Source organism: Hakea prostrata, chromosome 8 (assembly GCF_041222555.1).
Source record: "Hakea prostrata isolate BN-2017 chromosome 8, UWA_Hpros_2, whole genome shotgun sequence".
Taxonomy (NCBI): domain Eukaryota; kingdom Viridiplantae; phylum Streptophyta; class Magnoliopsida; order Proteales; family Proteaceae; genus Hakea; species Hakea prostrata.
Genome location: NC_142607.1, coordinates 6,723,696 through 6,741,389, shown reverse-complemented (window position 1 = coordinate 6,741,389; position 17,694 = coordinate 6,723,696). Strand labels below are relative to the sequence as shown.

The 17,694-nt window shown below is 37.1% G+C and overlaps 5 non-coding genes across 5 annotated transcripts; 2 read left to right on the top strand and 3 right to left on the bottom strand.

Moving 5' to 3' along the window:
* Positions 1 to 2,458: 2,458 nt before the first annotated feature.
* Positions 2,459 to 2,531, bottom strand: TRNAE-CUC (transfer RNA glutamic acid (anticodon CUC)). Its single transcript has one exon. It is a non-coding gene; the product is annotated as a tRNA-Glu (tRNA).
* A 1,929-nt stretch (positions 2,532 to 4,460) lies between these two features.
* On the top strand, positions 4,461 to 4,534 carry TRNAI-UAU (transfer RNA isoleucine (anticodon UAU)). Its single transcript has one exon. It is a non-coding gene; the product is annotated as a tRNA-Ile (tRNA).
* A 3,448-nt stretch (positions 4,535 to 7,982) lies between these two features.
* On the bottom strand, positions 7,983 to 8,055 carry TRNAE-CUC (transfer RNA glutamic acid (anticodon CUC)). The gene has a single exon. It is a non-coding gene; the product is annotated as a tRNA-Glu (tRNA).
* Positions 8,056 to 9,891: 1,836 nt separating this feature from the next.
* TRNAI-UAU (transfer RNA isoleucine (anticodon UAU)) lies at positions 9,892 to 9,965 on the top strand. Its single transcript has one exon. It is a non-coding gene; the product is annotated as a tRNA-Ile (tRNA).
* A 6,659-nt stretch (positions 9,966 to 16,624) lies between these two features.
* TRNAE-CUC (transfer RNA glutamic acid (anticodon CUC)) lies at positions 16,625 to 16,697 on the bottom strand. Its single transcript has one exon. It is a non-coding gene; the product is annotated as a tRNA-Glu (tRNA).
* Positions 16,698 to 17,694: the final 997 nt, after the last annotated feature.

Here is a 17,694-nt window from a genome sequence, read left to right as displayed (position 1 = left end):
ATGTTAGACATAATATTATATATTTTTGACGAGTGATTGATTGAGGAATAATAGGAATATAAAATGTAACCATCCTTCATCATTTCGTGCTTTTAAATAAATCATACACAATTTGTCATTGATGATCGGTTCTATACCTCTCGGTTACCAAAATAAAAAATCAAGTTCTACATCTCTACTTGAAACATAAATTTGCATTTTAGATCCTCTACCCCTAGTAATCCCCTATCCCAATACCCTTTCACAGCCCATTTGACATAGACCAAGGGGCCTACATATGTCAGATGGGCAGTGAGAGGAAAATTTTAGGGGGGGGGGGGGGGAGTACTAGGGGTAGGGGATTTTGGACTCATAAATTTGTACATCTTTCTACTTGCCCACCATAGCTCAAGAGATCTACTCCCATTTTCGTATCAATAGAAAGAAGTGGAAGAGTTACATGTATATGCATTATCAAGAAGATTATTGTTTTTTTTTTAATTAAAAGTATAAAGGTAATTGGTTGATATTGAAATCAAACTAGTTCTCTCTATCATCAATATGAAATAATTAAGGGATAAAAACTGTTGTCCCCCTATACTATAGCTTAGTGCCTTAGTTACTAAAAAGTCCCTACTCTTTATGAAATTACAGTTGCCCCCCTCAGTTCTAACATTGTTAAGAGACCGTTACAGTTGAATGTTTAATGTCTATTTTGTCCTTCTAGAATTAATAAGTCAAAATACAATACTATCCTCATTTAGAAAAAACCACATCAAGTACCAATTCGCACTTGTACTTTTATTATTTTGAATTAAAAAAAAGACTACCTAAATTATTATTTTTTCGTTAAGAAAAGAGCTTCCTCAAATTGATAATGTCAAATTATATAGTAATTCAAATTAGAAAGTGAGTAACAAAAACTAAAAAATAACATCAAATTAAAAAGTAAATAAAAAAAGCTAAAATACAAAGAGCTACCAAATTAGGGTTAATTTTTTCCTAATTTACTAAGGTGATAATGTTATTTAATATAAGGTATAAATAAGTAGAATAAAACCTTATGGTTATTTTGGAAATTGTAAGTAAATAAAAACTACCCCCTCATTACTCTAACTAACGGAGTTTAACAATAGGGGGCAACAGTAATTCAAGGTAAAGTCTAATGTTGAATTAATAATTTAAAAAAATACAGATGAAAAAGTAACAATTAAGTTGTGACACAGGGGGCAACAATAATTATCCCAATACTTAAATAAGGAAATTTTGATTGAAAAAAGGGTTGAGGAGAATTAATTTCCAGGTCAAGAGAGCTAAAAGAGGTTTTTTTTTTAGTACTAGTAATGAAGGATGTGCATATGTACACGTAATGTGTTCTCTAGAATTAGTTTCTTACGATTGAACTACAAGTGAGTAGTAGTGGAAGAAAAAGACATGGTTTTTTTTTTTAATCTAAAATAATACCATCTACATTGTGTTTGTTTGAGTTTGTTTAATTGTAAATGTTGATACCAAATAAAAGTCTATCTCATAATTTGAAACGCAACGTGCTACCTATGCTTCGTTTCTCATTTGATTTCTATTGTTAAGTTGATTGCTTTTGGTACTCTCTAGATATTGTTTCCTATCAGCTGTTCCTTCCCTTTTACATTCTAAGATTTCCTTTGCAGCTGTAAGAGACCTCTTGATCCTGAATAAAGAAAATCATGGAGAAGATTCGTGGGTTTTACATTCCTTGTGTTGCATTTACTTAAATACCAAATTTATCTCAATCAAGAAGTAGGTCAATCATATTTAACTTCTGTTGAGAGAACCCTAATTGCTACAGTTCATGGTTTCTAATTAATGACTAAAATTAGCTCCAATTGATACTTCTATTTGTTTTCTAATTCGTTTAATTCTTGTCTTCAAAGAAACCTGCCTAGTCAACTATTGTTGCAAATAACTAGATTTTTTATTAGCATTTTAAACAGAAAATCTAGTGAGCTTTTCCTCATTGTTCAAATACCACGTTGTGGTCTAGGGTTTGAACTTTAATTAGCATTTTTTCAATTGTTTAATAGTTTTGGCTTATTTGGCAGTAGTTGGGATCAAATGGTCATCCATTTTCATTCCTGAGTGTAAAAGGGTTAGAAGTTATGTTAAATGTCTTGCTTCTTTATAAATTACACATGGCCAATGCAGGTTGGTAAAGTGGTAGCTAGAGATCCATGCTTCTTAGTAGAGAGGTCGTGGGTTTCGACCTTTGCAAACAGCGTCTTCCCCCAGGATGTAATTGTCTCCCCCTGAGGATGTAATTGTTTCTTTCTAAATTACATATGGCCAATGCAGGGTTGGTAAAGTGGTAGAGATCCATGCTTCTTAGAAGAGAGGTCGTGGGTTACGACCTTTGCAAATAGCGTCTCCCCCCTAAGGATGTAATCAAGGTACGCGCAAGCTGGCCCAAATGAACCTAGGCCAAAAGATTACCAAAAACAATTTCCGTTGCCGGGACTTGAACCCGGGTCTCTCGGGTGAGAGCCGAGTATCCTAACCAACTAGACTACAACGGAATGTTTGTAAATCTTAAACAATTTTATTTTAAACGAGTCACATTGTTAGCAGCAGCAATTGAAACCAATCCCAACCATGGTTCCTCGTGTCGGCAATATATCGCCGACACGACACCCCCAGCGACACCGATTTTTCAAAATATCGCGATATATAGTTAAAAGTTCGATATATCGCGATAAATTTTGAAAATATTGAAAGATTTTAAAATTTAAAATTTTCACATTAACTACTCTCTCTCCTTATTAAAATAGACCTGGGAATCTGGGATCTCTTTTATTTATTTCCTTTCTTTCATTTAAAATTCCTTTATGGCTTTCTCGCATTAACTATTCTCTCTCATTTAAATATTTTAGTATTTCTTTCCTTTCTCTTTCTCTGCAGAATGGAAGCTGCCGGAAACCATGGCAGACGGACCTCTCATCCCTGCGATCTCTGATGACTGGTTTATCTTGGTCTCTCTCGGTCTCTCCCACTACAGATCTCTCTCTGGACACTCTCACGAGTCACGACTCTCTCCCGCTTTCTTTTCTCTGATCTCTCATCTCTCTCGGTCTCTCCCACAGTCCCACTGCACTGCAGATCTATCTCTAAACGCTCTTGGACTCTCCCCCACTGCAGATCTCATCATCGATTTTGTTTGAGTTTTTCTCAAAAAACCGATCGAAATATCGCCTATATCGCTGGTGTCACCGAGCACCGACACCCGGCGACATTTCGGACCATGATCCCAACTAAATCCCCTTAGAACCATGCTGAAACCCAACCTTATATTTAAATTATATATAACAACTACTTGTGCAAAGTAATGAAGACACAATAAGCTGACTCGAACAAACCTTAGTTCCAAAAAATAAAAGCTAAAAACCTTTGATACACCTCTTATGAGATATAAATTGGTTCTATTCCAAACAAGACATATATCCACATGTGACACGATCATTTTGATGCAACCCTAATGTCGCCTCTCACATTCCCCATATTGCAAGGCTTCATCTGCACCTTTGAATGGAATTGACATAGATCGATGCAACAAATTATCCCAATTGCATTTAAAATGACGAGAAGAGACCGCATACCAAAATTAATTAGATATGAATACAGAAAATAAAATCTATTCAGACAAGAGGGATGAAGAGAAGCCTTCAACACCGGATTCACCTTTTTCTTATAGAATTTAAGCTTCTCGAAGACCGCTTAGTTTGAGGTGGTTCTTTAAAACTAGAGATAGCACAACCCCTTGGAGACTAAAGAAACAAAATTATTTCCTGCAATTTTTCTGGTTTGAAGATAAGCATGCAAACCAGGTTCAGGAAGATATCTCTGCAGACTCGAATCAGCTTAAAGCTTAATTTTGTAGCTTTTACTTTCATCATTCCATACTCAGTTCCGATGCTTTGTCAAAACCTTGGTACTTCCTTAATGCAGCCCTGCCCTGATCTCCTTCAACATCTCATCGCTCCTGATACTTTTATCATTCACAATCTCCAAAACCATTATTTCTTGATTGTTCGAATCTCCCAATAAAATTCATTCCTTTTGAAGTTTTATCATAAACAACAAACTGGGATGTTTCTCAATCTTGAATAGAAGGAAAATTTTCTTTGATGATGACTCAAAAATGGAATGAACTAAAATATATACAATTCAATTCCATGCAAGTTCAACTCTTGATTGCTCAAAAGCGTCTTGAGCATGAACAGTTTGGGTGGATCAAAGCTTGTCAGGTTTGTGTGTTTCACCATGGTTTACTAGATCTCATCATGGTGTGAATTTTTTTTTCATTAGATGCATTGTTTTACTATTTTTGTGGTTTTATGGTTTGGGTTTAATGTCTAACTTATTCTAGTTTGGTCTGTGGCTCAACATTAGAGTTTTAATCAAACTAACCTTGTTGAATGGTTTCTCTTAGAATTTTATATCATTCATATGGTCCCGTAGCTCAGTTGGTTAGAGCGTTGGTCTTATGAGCCGAAGGTCGCGGGTTCGAGCCCCGCCGGGACCAAGGAATATACCCTTACTCGAAACAGCATACATGAGAACATCTTATGATTTAGTGCATTATTTTTTCCTTTACTGTCTACTAAACAAGAATATCTATTTTTCTGGAAAAAAGCTAGCCATGACAAAGTTATTCCACGTTTACAAAACACTTAAGCACAAGGAAAGAAACCAATCAAAGGATTTCAATTTTACAACAAACATTGCGGAGTAGTGTCTCTGAAGCTACAGATTTACTACACATTCTCAGATGTTAATTTTTTTCTTTGAAAAATGAACTAAAAAACCGCCACTCTGATGGAGTAGGAAACACTGTAGCTTCAGAGAAGCCCTTAAAACTAGCCTTTTCTCACTGGCATGAAATGAACGGTCAGTAGAGTATTACCTTGCTCTACTTTTATTATACAGAAATAAAAATTAAAAGGGTCCTGCAATCTGAATGGTCAGTACAGTATTAACTCTGGTTTGTAACAACTACACACTTTCCTCGCCCAGAAAAGATAATGATGTCTTGCTAATGAGATGAATCATGTTGAAAAAAAAAAAAAATCGCCCATTTCCACAAGCATCAGTTAATCCACCTCAAAAACTAACTAGTGCCATACATCTGATTCACAAATTCTTCAGCGATAATCTACCAACATTCTTGCAAACATATGCTCCCTATTCTGAGTTTGTCAGTGGCAAACCTTGCCTACAATTTTTTCCCCTAAAAATCTTGCCTAGAAATATTAACACATTGTTGGAATATGCTCTTTGAGCATGGTGAGATACATAGGGGTTGAAAATTTGGGTTGTGCTGATCCTGGCTTTGGTGCGCACTAGGAGGTCGGGGGGACCTTGGCTATGGGTTTCTCCCGGGCAGGGGGGGCCCTTTCCTACACCTTCCTTCTCGTGGGGCCTTGCCCGCGTTGTTTCTCCTCTTTTCGTTTGGGGTGCGCTTTTCCTTCGCGTTAGGCTTTCCTCATAATGGGCCCCGGTGGTGGGGTGGTTGTGTTTGTGCGTGTGTTTGGGTTTCTCTTTGGGTGTTGCTGGTTGGTGTCGGTTGGTCCGTGGGGGGGCCGCGTTGGGCGTTGTTGTTCGTTGTCGGGAGCGGTCCGTTGCCGGCCCGGGCCTTGGGCCCGGCCCCCGGTTCCGGTTTTTTTCCCCTTTTCTTGGTTACACCTTCCAATTTAGGTTCCTCTAAAATGCAGCTATGAATTTAAGAGAACTGACCGTTAATCAGGATTTGTAAAAAGGAGTTTGCGGACAAATCCCTTACCATATCATCCTAACATATTCTATATCTAAGTCATTCAATCTAGTGACAGCAAGCTGCATAACCATGGAAATATTAGCAGGGTGAGAGTCTAGCACATAATAACCTTCAGTTGTCAAGATTATGGTGGGAGATCTCGGCAAGATATCTCGCTCGAGATCTCGCCATATCTCAATGGTTACTTCATTGAAACGTTTCAGGAAATCCCGAATGGATTCATTCCTTGCCTTGTCCTTTAAGGCCTATTACGCCCGCTACGTCCGTCTTCTTGCTTCCGACCGCATTTTGAATCGGGCTATGAACTTCCGGGCAAGTTCCCTGAAGTTGTGGATGGATCCCGGCTGCAGGTTGCTAAACCACTTAATGGCCGAGCCTTTTAATGAAGCCGGAACGTTCTGTAGAGTAATTTGTCTTCTCATCCAAGGATAGTCATCACCGATTTGAAGTAGCTTATGTGGTCCTTTGAGTTTGTCTTTCCTTCGAATGGAGTGAGAGTTGGCATGATGAAATTTTGGGGAAGAGGTATGTTCATGATTTCATCCGAGAATGGTTCCCGATCAACCACATCTAGATCTTCATCATGGTCTCGATCCTCCAACTTGCGCTCGATCTCTGCCATCCTTCTTCTAAGGCGATTTTGCCTAACTCCATTCCCGCCTGACTCAGGTCTTCCTTTCGGGATCCTCCCTCTTGGCCGGGATCTTCTTGCATTTTGGAAGGTTCTCAGTAGCCTTCCCGTCCGAGTGTTATGCCTTGGTCCTTGCTCAACTCCAACTTGATGGACCAAGCCCCGCAACATCCCCCTGCATCTCGATCATTCCCTTGCGGAGCTCGTCCATATCTATTGCCGTAGCATACCCCTGAGGGCCTCGGGATGTGCCTTGCCCGTTTGGATTTTCAACGACCAGGTTCCCCTCGAGAGGATCCTGTTCCACTCGGGTTGAGTGGACTCCATTGTCTTGATGTGTTTGATCTTCGGGAATCTGATTCTCACTAGCATTTTCTATTCGAGAACGTCCATTATTTCCTCCTCGTCTTGCCATGACTTGAAGATTTGTCGTTCCCACAGACGGCGCCAAACTGATGCGTCTCAGTTAAACTTCTGGATTGACTGAGCCTCCTCTCGTATTCGGGACGATGAGTCCTGCAAGAAAGGTTAGATGCGGGCCGGCTCGTGTGTGCCGGGCAGCCACCTCCGATGGCTAAGTTAGACAATGAATAGAATGAGAACTCGTGTAAAAGCTACACAAGATTATGCTCAAAGTGTCTTGGATCTTTACTAGAAGGGTATGTCCCCCTTTTTATACTATAAGTATTACATTTTATGTACTTGGTAAGTTTACCCGATAGAGGGTGTTGTTTCTCCTAAGATTATGCCTCCATCACGTTATTGGTCCTACTCAATCAGTGATTGAGTTGACCTTCCCCATTGAGAACGGTTGCTATATTAGTCCAGCATACATTACGCCTTGGTCGGGGTGGTCGGCATATGTCTCGACTAACTAGCATGTGGAGCCCCATCCACATCAGACCCGGTCGGGTAGGAATCTTCCGTATCAAGGCCTCTTGATCCTGAATAAAGAAAATCATGGAGAAGATTCGTGGGTTTTACATTCCTTGTGTTGCATATACTTAAATATCAAATTTATCTCAATCAAGAAGTAGGTCAATCATATTTAACTTCTGTTGAGAGAACCCTAATTGCTACAGTTCATGGTTTCTAATTAATGACTAAAATTAGGCTCCAATTGATATTTCTATTTGTTTTCTAATTCTTTTAATTCTTGTCTTCAAAGAAACCTGCCTACCCTGCCTACTCAATTATTGTTGCAAATAACTAGATTTTTTATTAGCATTTTAAACGTGAAAGCTAATGAGCTTTTCCTCATTGTTCAAATACCATGTTGTGGTCTAGGGTTTGAACTTTAATTAGGGTTTGAACTTTAATTAGCAATTTTCCAATTGTTTGATAGTTTTGGCTTATTTGGCAATAGTTGGGATTCAAATGGTCATCCATTTTCATTCCTGAGTGTAAAAGGGTTAGAAGTTATGTTAAATGTCTTGCTTCTTTATAAAAGACACATGGCCAAGACAGGGTTGGTAAAGTGGTAGAGATCCATGGTTAGAGAGGTCGTGGTTCGACCCTGCAAGGTGTCTCCCCCGGGGTCGGTGCTCGGAAGAAAGATCCAAGCATTTTCGTTGCCGGGACTTGAACCCGGGTCTCTCGGGTGAGAGCCAAGTATCCTAACCAACTAGACTACAATGGAATGTTTATAGAAATTAAACAATTTTATATTAAATCAGTCACATTGTCAGCAGCAGCAATTGAATCTATTAGTGCAAGAAATGTTATCTTGGCTTCAAGGTTCGCTCCAGATCCAGCTCCAGTTCCTAAGACCAGAACAAGGTGAAAGTGGGCCGCCTCTGAGGACGGGAAGCAACCTCCAACGATCTAGTTAGCTCAGGCCAGCAAATAGCAAACTCCATTAAGGAGAGAAGACCCCAAGAGATGATGAAGACCATCCTCTTGAAGGGTTAAAAAGCTGAAGATAATGAAGGCTGGAGAGTGTGGAGCTTACCCTGCTTAGGTCCCTCCCTCCTTTTATAAACCTGACCCTTTACCGCTTATGGAGTCATCCTGGCAGATGGGCGAGACAGAAGTCTCCTCCGCCGTATCTGTCCGTTGGCGCGTCAGGTCCATCAAAGATCTTGTCTTCTCCTGACTCGAGGAGATCTTAGATTATGCCAGGCGCCGATTATATCTGGTTACCTGGGCCGAGCACGTGGGTCATCACCAACAAGGTCTACAGTTGAGGATTAACGGGCCTAGTCCCCCTGATCGCCCAGAACCGGGCCAGGGTTGGCCCAAAAATACTCATGATGATAGCAGAAACCAATCCCAAAACTAAATCCCCTCAGAACCATGCTGAAACCTTACCTTATATAAACAAATTATATATAACAACTACCCGTGCAAAGTAATCAAGACACAATAAGCTGACTCGAACAAACCTTAGTTCCAAAAAACATAAAAGCTAAAACCTTTGATACACCTCTTATGAGATATAAATTGGTTCTATTCCAAACAAGACATGTATCCACACGTGACACGGCCATTTTTTATGCAACCCTAATGTCACCTCTCACATTCCCTATATTGCAAGGCTCCATCTGAACCTTTGAATGGAATTGACATAGATCGATGCAACAAATTATCCCAATTACATTTAAAATGACAAGAAGAGACCGCACACCAAAATTAATTAGATATGAATACAGACAATAAAATCTATTCACACAAGAGAAATGAAGAGAAGCCTTCAACACCGGATTCACCTTTTTCTTATAGAATTTAAGCTTCTCGAAGACCGCTTAGTTTTAGATTTTTGTGGTTCTTTAAAACTAGAGATTGCCCCCCCCCTTGAAGACTAAAGAAGCAAAATTATTTCCTGCAATTTTGTCTGGTTTGAAGATAAGAGTTTTAACCAGCTTCAAGAATATATCTCTGCTGAATGGTTTCAGCTTAAAGCTTAATTTTGTAGCTTTTACTTTCATCATTCCATACTCAGTTCCGATGCTTTGTCAAAACTTGGGCACTTCCTTAATGCAGCCCTGATCTCCTTCAACATCTCATCCATCCTGATACTTTATCATTCACAATCTCCAAAACTATTATTTATTGATTTTTCGAATCTCCCAATAAAATTCATTCCTTTTGAAGTTTTATCATAAACAACAATCTGGGATGTTTCTCAATCTTGGATAGAAGGAAAATTTTGTTTGATGATGACTCAAAAATGGAATGAACTAAAATCTATACAATTCAATTCCATGCAAGTTCAACTCTTGATTGCTCAAAAGCCTCTTGAGCATGAACAGTTTGGGTGGATCAAAGCTTGCCAGGTTTGTGTGTTTCACCATGGTGTGAATTTTTTTCATTAGAATATAGGACAATTATATATGCATTGTTTTACTATTTTTGTGGTTTTATGATTTGGGTTTAATGTCTAACTTATTCTAGTTTGGTCTGTGGCTCAACATTAGAGTTTTATTCAAACTAACCTTGTTGAATGGTTTCTCTTAGAATTTTATATCATTCATATGGTCCCGTAGCTCAGTTGGTTAGAGCGTTGGTCTTATGAGCCGAAGGTCGCGGGTTCGAGCCCGGCCAGGACCAAGGAATATAAGGAAGTAGAATTTTTTTATTTTAACTTTTACTATTCCAATGATTTCAAAATTTCCTTTTGGCTCCCCCCAAAACAGTAGTTCATATATTATTTAAAATGTTTTCATGCACAACAACCAAACGGGTAAAAATCTTCCAGTTGTGAATCCAGAGATTTCAAATCTCTAGATTCACATAACCAAACAGGCCTAAAATAAACTATACCAGTTTATTTTTACATTGCATATTTTCTAAACCAAACGTGGATAAGTTTTATCTTTTTAATTGAAACAATTTATATTAACCATTGAGTGTACTTTTATTATTATTATTTTTTCGTACAAAGGGGCTTCTTTTTGTTTTTATTAATATGGGGATGATGATGTTAATATGCTTTATCAAGAGTCAAACCCACGACCTCTTCATTAAGAGGTGTTGGTTTCACTACTAGAACAGCTCTGTGTTGGCAAGTGCACATTTATTAGGAATAACTATTATACCTATTTAAAAGAAATAAGTACAAGAATTCATTATTGGTCAAGAATGAATAATGGTTTGGTGACATTTGTCGAGAATAAATTATGGAATGAAAAATAAGTTTGGTATATCAAAATGATAAATTGTTAGAAAATGATAATGAAAATTAATACAAAAAAAATCCCCTCTTCATTAACAAGAGAGAGTTCTTTCCTATAGTCATCAGCCATTTCCAACGTTGTTGAAGGAGAACAAGAAAAAATAGTAGAGGATGAAGAAGAGTTCATAAAAATTAAATCAGAATTCGTGGTTTACTCAATGAATTGGTCTTCTTTTCCCTTTAGCTCTGGTTCAAGCAACTAAACCAAATACATTTTGGACCTGGGTTTGTTCATTGGAAACCAAGTTTCAAAAAATTAAGAATTAGATTGGACAATTTCAAAATAGTTGGAGACATGAAATGCAGATATTTGGGAAGTAAGATTGGAGCCATTGTAACCATAATGAAAATCAGTAGTAGAATATAGACAATCTAAAAAAAAATGCATAAATTATTAATTCAATTTTGGATTTTGCTTCTAATTATTGATGTCCTTCCTGATGACTCATTGCCATTTTTTTTTTTTTTGGGTTGTCAACCATAATGAAAATCAGTAGTAGAATATAGACAATCTAAAAAAAAAAAGGCATAAATTATTAATTCAATCTTGGATTTATTATCGATGCCCTTCTTGTTGAACTCTGTTAATTAAGTGATAATGTGACATCTTTTTATCTATTAAAAAAATTCAAAATAATCTAAAAATTTTATATTATTTATTTATATTTAATATTAAATTTCATTACTAAATACAATAATTAGGAAAAAATTAATCCTAATTAAGTGATTTTCTTATCAATTTGATAAAGAGATAAAAGAAAAAGAAAAAACTCATTTTCTTCTTTTACCCGGAAAAAAAAAACAACATTTTTCTTCAGGTTCTCTCACCAGCCCTCATCCCAACTTCTTTCTCTCCCTACGGAAAACCCAAAACCAATTCAAAATATATGGTAATAAAAAAAAATGATAACTCCTGTTTTTTAGTTTTTATATATTTACTAATTTATTTAGTATTATTTTTTAGTTTTTATTATTTACTTTCTAATTTGACATATAAATTTTGGGAAGTTCCTACTACCCATAGGTATTTATTTATTTATTTTTTAATTTGATGTTATAAATTTTATAATTTTTAATTTGAAATCCAAATGATAAGAATAGAGGAGTAAAATTGATATTTCATATGTTTTTTCTAACTGAGGATGATATTATCTTTGGGCTTCAGAATTCTAGAAGGGCAAAATAGACGTTAAACATCCAACCCAACCGCAACGGTTTTTTAACATCGTTAGAACTGTGGGGGCAACAATAACTTTATAAAGAGAAGGGTTCTTTTAGTAAATAAGGTGTATAATATAGGGGAGAAATAGTAATTATCCCTAAAATAAATGAAATTTTTTTTTAAGTTAATAAAATAATTACATTTTTATATAAGTCGAACATACCCCTCTTTCATCAATTCATGTAATCAATCGCTATAATCTTGATTTCATTTTTCAAATCTCGATATAAGTTTACTTCCCTTGAGTTTTTTACAAACTAATGTTGGGCCCCTTTAGTACAATATATTACATGTAGGTCCCAATTAAACCAACACCGTTAGCCGCCTTTAAGTGTATTCAAATCTCAAACATGGAGGGACCAAAACACTCCTCAAGTTATTTGATACATTGTGTTAATATATGGCCCTAAGGGATACTTTGGTCCCTCCATATTTGAAATTTGAATATAATTAATTGCGGTTGACGGTGTTAGTTTGATTGAAACTCACGTGTAATATATTGTACTAAGGGAACCCAACATTAGTTTATGATTCATTAAAGGGATCATATCTACAAACTTTTTTTTTTTTTGTGGATAAACCATCATTTTTCCTCAAAGATATACTGATCTATTCATCTTTAGTCCTCAACCCTTTAGAAAGGTATAATGGTCTTTGTCTCTAGTACTAATAGGTTTAACAGACAAAGGGACATGTGTTTATGGAACTTAAAATGGAGTGTCAATGAATATCGTTTATTGTTTTGGTGTATGACTCTGTTAGATCCAATGTTGAATTGAGGGAACTCGGATCTGGTGAGGACGTAAACTTAGAGAAATCGAGAGAGAGACTGAGAGAGAGCGAGAGGGAGAGAGACCGAGAGAGAGACCGAGAGAGAGAAGATTTAGGGAAGAGATTAAACTTGTTCTCCATTTTCCCATTGGTTGAATCCCATTATATTATGGTCTTCAGAGAGACCGCATTACAAAGTTAGAGTCCTCTTGGATTACAAACTCTAGAGTCCCCTTCTGGATACTCTTCATCATTACGTGATATAGTCGGTTACAAACTCTAGAGTCCCACCCTCTTCAATTACACTTACCTATATCCATGATAGACTCTAATTTTGCTATATGTATATATGTTTCGAAAAAATGAAAAGAGTAGGCCAAAAAGAAATTAACAACACTAAGAAAATCACCTATTAATATGTTTTTTTTTCTTCAGTTTATATTATTGAACAGAAAAAAAGAGCCAATGAAATGACGGGTTGTGCTTCAGTAAATGCGCAGCACGGTGAAGTCAATGGTCGAGATCGAAATCTCGACCGAGAATTCGATCTCGACTGTTCGCTGCATATGCTGCACATTAAATGCATAGCATACAAGTCACAGCGAAAATGACTAGGATTTCTAAAATGTTGACTTTATTTTGACGATTTGGGCTACAGTCAAAACTAGTTTTCCAGCTGTGGAGAAAATAATAAAAGAAAATATAAATGAAATTTCAAAGGAACCACGTATTGATACATATTCAATTTCACCATTGCACAAACGGGTGTGAAAAAATTAGGTTTTGGTTTCATTTAAATTGATTTACTAAAATGCACTCAATTTAATTTACTAATTTTATACATGGCATTTAGTTTCGCAATTCCCTGTAATCAGTTTCAGGAAATCATGATTCAAAAATTCGTTTGGTTGCAAATGATTCCGAATCCACGTGATTCATGAGAATCGGACGGTTCCAGGTTTTTGTGTAAAATTCGGATTCGGTGGAAGCCACCTATTGAGGTGGTTTCCAAACAGAATCAGCATTTTGGGTTTACGGTATAAATGGAGATGATTGTGTAAGAATCACCTCAAGATCGTGAACTGGAGACGGTGAGCATTGACTCGAACCTCCTCCAAGCCCTTGTCGCAGACTCTTTTCGAGACTCTTCTTCAACATCGTGAAGTCGAAAAGGTGAGACCATTGAAGCTTCACCATCGAGCCAGAAGCTCCTCCAAACCCTAGTCCCAGAAGCTTCTCTTCAGCATCTTGTACTCGAGGCGGTGAGACTATCGAACCTAAGCTTGCAAACCTTCTCCTTTATTGTTTCCTTGTTTGTAGAAATATTAGAGCTGCTTCGTTCTTTATATACAAATCTAATAGAGACGATGGGAACCAGTTAGGACCTAGTTCGTCTCTGTAGATTTTTTATTCCTTTCTATCTCATTCCTTTTTTTTTTCTTCTTCTTCTTTTGGGTAAAATCTTTCATTCTCTGTAGATCTTTTATTCCAACACTGTACACCTCGGAATGAACACATTCAAGTTCGATTGCAAGTTATTTGAGATCTTATCTGATAAGAGAAACTAGAAGAAAATAGGGCTTATTTGGATGTATCCTGATGAGAGGTGCTGACAGACGATGTCATATTGGATAGAGTTTAGTGTATCAGATCCATGTGGTTGGGATGAGGATTAATTTAATTGTGGTAATCTTTGAAAAATAGTTTAGCTTAGACATCAATGTGTTTGAGCATCACTGCCACCAGTCTTCCTTTCCGCACACCTCAACAAATTAAAAAAAATAGATAATAATATCATAGATTTTGAAATTAAAACCTGAAATTCCAAATGGAAGATCCTGTAATACCATACAACTCTAAAGAGAATTGGACTTTTTGCTTGTATAAAGTTAGAAAAGATGTGTTGAAAAGAAAATGTGGAAGACAGTTAATAAAATGTTCTATTGAGATTTCCTCTTACTGATTTTCATACAAAATAGTTACTATACTATATGATTGACTATTTGTAGTAAGCATACTAGTATAGTTGGTATTAGTTAGGGAGATGCAATTTTATACTTGTTTCAGCTAATTGATATTTTTGCACTCTTTTGCACTCTATAACTGAAGATGCTTTGTTTGTCCTTTGAATTGCTTTTCTAATTATCCTTCTCACCCGGCCTTTCCTTCTCCTCCTTCTCCTCTTCCTCCCCAGCAGTCTAGTACTTCCATGCTTCCTTCAACATCTGAAACTGGTCTCAGAGTCCAGTCAGTCATAAATGGTGGTGTTCAAACCAACAAGAATACTGGGAAACCTTTTAGGAAATCTTTTCTGCCCATAAGTTCACATGGTTGATTGTTATTTAGTACCTTTGTAATTAATTTAATATGGTTGACTAAGTAGTAGAGTGGCTATGAATTATGAGGGTAGGGGACCATAAATCTTGATCATTGCCATCAAGACTCTGTGAAATCTATCTATGATTTGCAGTAGTAATATTAATTTCTTCCAAGTTGAAGATTCAATTTTAGTAATTAAGTACAAACTTTTAAAATAGTACTATTCCGTATCCATTTTCTCATTGTTTGAATTTGGAAACTTAGAATATTGTTTATTTCATATTCAAATGTGGTCGAGTTTTGTCTCCGACAAACAAGTTAGTTCAGACGAACAAAGGAAGCAAGCTCAATCTCTCAATGTATTCAATAACTCAAGAGTGCCTCCCTGATAATGACGAATATGTGAGTATTTATAGATCTTAGGAGAGATTACCTTAATCAGTGAACTCCATTACCTTAACTGTGCAGTAATGGAGTTCGAATAGAACTCTGTAATTGTTGCTAGCTTCCTGGGGAGAGGAATCTTATCCTCCAAGATAGTATTACTTGGATTGTATTGTCGAGTTGTCGAGTCCGATCTGGATTCTAAGAGTAACCTGACTTAATCGGAATCTTTATCCCAATCTTTAAGGAGGTTGGATATGATTCAAATTGTTCACCTTGCTTAGTGTCTTTGTTTTATTTGTGGTCCGACCAAGGTTTGATCGGTTTGGTTCCTCTATGGTCGACCTAGTTACGTCTATTATAAAATATCCATAACAAGCTGTTCCTTCCCATTTACATTCTAAGATTTCCTTTGCAGCTATAAGAGGCCTTTTGATCCCAAATAAAGAAAATCATGGAGAATATTCATGGGCTTTACATTCCTTGTGTTGCATATACTTAAATACCAAATTGATCTCAATCAAGAAGTAGATCAATCATATTTAACTTCTGTTGAGAGAACCCTAATTGCTACAGTTCATGGTTTCTAATTAATGACTAAAATTAGGCTCCAATTGATATTTCTATTTGTTTCTAATTCGTTTAATTCTTGTCTTCAAAGAAACCTGCCTAGTGCCTAGTCAATTATTGTTGCAAATAATTAGATTTTTTATTAGCATTTTAAACGTGAAATCTAATGAGCTTTTCCTCATTGTTCAAATACCATGTTGTGGTGGTAGTGGACCCACTGATCCAAGATATCCATTATTTAATGGATAACTTTACACATTGTATCCCTGCCTTTATCCTAGGGTTCTATGGATTGCCTCTGCCGGGAGGCCCTTTCGCGGGCCGGGAGGTTTGGCCCTCTTCCCCTGTGTGGTTGGTGGGTTCTCCCCACCCCTTGCCGCGTTGATGTTGTTGTTCAAAAAATCCATGTTGTGGTCTAGGGTTTGAACTTTAATTAGCATTTTTCCAATTGTTTGATAGTTTTGGCTTATTTGGCAATAGTTGGGATCAAATGGTCATCCATTTTCATTCCTGAGTGTAAAAGGGTTAGAAGTTATGTTAAATGTCTTGCTTCTTTATAAATTACACATGGCCAATACATGGTTGGTAAAGTGGTAGAGATCCATGGTTCTCAGTAGAGAGGTCATGGGTTCGACCTTTGCAAACAATGTCTCCCCCCCCCCCGAGGATGTAATCAAGGTTCGCGCAAGCTGGCCTGGATGAACCTTAGCTTCAAAAAAAAATCCCATAAATAATATCAATACAGGCCAAAAGATTACCAAAATTAATTTCCGTTGCCGGGACTTGAACCCGGGTCTCTCGGGTGAGAGCCGAGTATCCTAACCAACTAGACTACAACGGAATGTTTGTAAAATTTAAACAATTTTATTTTAAATGAGTCACATTGTCAGCAGCAGCAATTGAAACCAATCCCAACCATGGTTCCTATCGCCGACACGACACCTCCCAGCGACATTGATTTTTCAAAATATCGACGATAAATTGTCAAAATATCGCGATATATTGTTAAAAGTTCGATATATTGCAATAAATTTTGAAAATATCGAGAGATTTTAAAATTTTAAAATTTCACATTAACTACTCTCTCTCCTTATTAAAATATTTATGCGACCTGGGAATCTGGGATCTCTTTTATTTATTTCCTTTATCTCATTTAAAATTCCTTTATGGCTTTCTCGCATTAACTATTCTCTCTCATTTAAATATTTCAGTATTTCTTTCCTTTCTCTTTCTCTGCGGAACGGAAGCTGCCGGAAACCATGGCAGATGGACCTCTCATCCCTGCGATCTCTGATGACTGGTTTATCTCGGTCTCTCTCGGTCTCTCCCATTATAGATCTCTCTTTGGACACTCTCACGAGTCACGACTCTCTCCCGCTTTCTTTTCTCTGATCTCTCATCTCTCTCGGTCTCTCCCACTGTCCCAGCAGATCTATCTCTCCAACGCTCTTGGACTCTCCCCCACTGCAGATCTCATCATCGATTTTGTTTGAGTTTTTCTCAAAAAACCGATCGAAATATCGCCTATATCGCTGGTGTCGCCGGGCACCAACACGGCGACACCCGGCGACATTTCGGACCATGATCCCAACTTAATCCGCTAAGAACCATGCTGAAACCTTACCTTATATTTAAACAAATTATATATAACAACTACCGTGCAAAGTAATCAAGACACAATAAGCTGACTCGAACAAACCTTAGTTCCAAAAAAATAAAAGCTAAAAACCTTTGATACACCTCTTATGAGATATAAATTGGTTCTATTCCAAACAAGACATGTATCCACATGTGACACGATCATTTTGATGCAACCCTAATGTCGCCTCTCACATTCC